Source organism: Etheostoma spectabile, chromosome 6 (assembly GCF_008692095.1).
Source record: "Etheostoma spectabile isolate EspeVRDwgs_2016 chromosome 6, UIUC_Espe_1.0, whole genome shotgun sequence".
Taxonomy (NCBI): Eukaryota; Metazoa; Chordata; class Actinopteri; order Perciformes; family Percidae; genus Etheostoma; species Etheostoma spectabile.
Window position 1 is genome coordinate 25,571,192 of NC_045738.1, and position 2,455 is coordinate 25,573,646.

At 43.5% G+C, this 2,455-nt stretch overlaps 1 protein-coding gene and 1 long non-coding RNA gene across 2 annotated transcripts in view; one reads left to right on the forward strand and one right to left on the reverse strand.

Annotated features, from left to right (window-relative positions):
• Positions 1-92, forward strand: part of LOC116690631 (uncharacterized) — an 8,132-nt gene extending 8,040 nt beyond the window's left edge. Inside the window, exon 3 of the long non-coding RNA XR_004332319.1 lies at positions 24-92. This is a non-coding gene — a long non-coding RNA (uncharacterized LOC116690631). The remainder of the gene's footprint in view (positions 1-23) is intronic.
• tsnare1 (T-SNARE Domain Containing 1) overlaps positions 1-2,455 on the reverse strand; it is a 188,897-nt gene that overhangs the window by 79,432 nt on the left and 107,010 nt on the right. The gene's annotated exons all lie outside the window — the stretch shown is intronic.

The following is a 2,455-nucleotide window of genomic DNA, read 5'->3' on the forward strand; positions in this document are numbered from 1 at the left end:
TTTTTTTTTTTTGTAATATTGAGTGTCTGACAACATGATAGAAAGGATCCCTGCAGAGACACCTTTTGGTTAAAGAGTAAGATTTTTGTTTAACAGGGGGAAAAAAAATCAAAAATCGTCATCACTAAACATACCAGACTCCATGTAAATAATCAGTACTTCTATCATCGTAAAACACACTTCATTCAAAGTCAGAATGAAACAAAAATAATCTCAAAAGCCGAGTTGGTTCACCGTTTCAACTGTTCCAACAATCACTACTGTAGTTCAGCTAACGTAAACCCTTTATTCACCCATTTACATGAGTAAAATATGTTTTCTTTATACCCTCTAAAAGTATTGTTTATTTAAATGGAGTCTGGTGAGTTTGTGGATGGCCATTTTGGTTAAACAAAAAGGTCTATCTCTGTAGGGATCCTTTCTGTGACATGTAGGGAAGTAGGACCAAAGCGCAGAGAAAGGCATGCAGGAGAGTGAAAAGGAGAGGATTTATTTAACAAAAAACAAAGGGACTAAAAAAAGGAATCCATAACTGCAAACACAAAGTCCAAAATCCAAATATAAAAATCCAAAAAGGCAAAAGAGACGACAAAACCCAGAAAGGGAGCACAGATACCTCAGGGAAATAGCGAGTGCAACAAACACATTTGTCTTAGATATCTTCATTTGCCCTTTTATTATTTTATAATAAATATACAGCTCCCCGCCACAACTGCATGGGCAAATAAGGTCCAGGTTAAAAACAAACAAAATGACCCTTTAGGCCAATAGATCATAATGACTTATCATCTAACATCTCAATTTTATTTTTTACTCACTGTATTGGTGCTCCTAATGAAAGCAGCCCTTTTTATCTAAATACTTGTTCTTGCTTCAGAAAAGTGAGAAGTCTAAGTTTTCTAAATCAAGTCAACTCAGTCATAAATGTACAAAGAACATCAGCCAGGACTTTAGGAAACATAATGGTGGTGTAGACCTGTGTGGAAGGGTTTGTAAACCCTAGAGAGAACCTGGTTTCCAGTCAGTGCACCATGCCTGACCAGCTGTAGCAGGGACGCTTCGGCAGAGCTCACACATCCACCCAGTCTGAGGAAGGCCCAATTAACCTCAGAACACATCAACCCTTATCCAGAGAGACAGCGCTTGATAACGATGATGGACACTACGCTCCCTTGGTCCTATGGGAGGGGAGCAGTGAATGAGTCATCTTTTTCTTTTCTTTTTTCAATCGCCATCGCAATATTAACCGGTGCAATAAACAAACATATTCCGAAAGGCTGCAACTTATTGCAAAAGCAACACATTCTCACTCCCATCGCATCAAAAAGCGACGCCTTTGGCAATTATCGATGCAAAATGTCTCCTTTAGCGTCATTTGACGCCCTGGGTTGGAACTCTTGGCGTCACTACTTTACGCTCTTTGGATTTGCGTCTAACCCTTTGGCGTCACTTTTAAAACGCTCTGGGTGGGACCTCGTTTAACTGACGTGCAGCACAAGATCGGGACAGGTTTAGGAAAAGGTGTGGCGGGGGGGGAGGGGGGTTACCAAATGTATGTTTCAGTGACATGCAGGACAAGGTTGGGACCCTGTGTCCTGGTTGAAAGTCCTGAATTGTTTGACCCATCCACTCCCCCCCAACCAACCTCCTTACACAGATTTTTGGTCTTCAATACCACTCTCTACCTTTATCTATATCTAGTTGGTTGGGGGGGGGTCAAACACAGGACTTTCACCCAAGACACCGGAGTGTCCTGTTGTCCTGTGTGTCACTGGGCTCGTTCAAGATGATCCAGGTCAGCGCAGACTCGATCACCGTAATCACCGCCCGTTGCATGCCGGTTAGATTTGTGTCCGACTTCTCTAGCCGCATGTCAGTTAAATGTAAAGTACTTCTCGCCCCATAGAGTCCCGACCAAGTTCATCAAAATATGGCGCTAAAGGAGACATGTCGCATATTGCATCAACAACAAACGTCCTGACCAAGCGTGTGATAATTGGCGGTTGTCTTTCTGATTTTACTAGCGCGCATGCAGCGTGTCTCAGAGCGGCTGCTCTCGGCTCGTCGTATGATGTTGCAGCGAGCGTTGCCTGTGTGGCGTTTGGGAAAGTAACCACAGTTGCAACCTCTTTCTCGGCTTTGCTATCCCTGTTGACTGAACAAGTAGCAGAGCATGTTACAGAGGCGACGTCACTCTGTGGTCCCCTGTACAGGTAAATCCACGGTGAACGACTAAGCTGGCTATGGTGTTGCTTTTTCTACAGGGGGAGCGGGGGAGACAGAGGAGGAAAAACTGCCCTTGGTTTTGCGCAACGATCGGAATTGCTGCCGAACGCTTCGTTTCAAGCTCATATTTCAATCAGGAGAGATTAGTTTCCAGATGTGCAACAGTTACACGCAGCATGATAAAATGTACAGTTATTAGGATAACAGCTGATTTGATTTAGGAGCATTG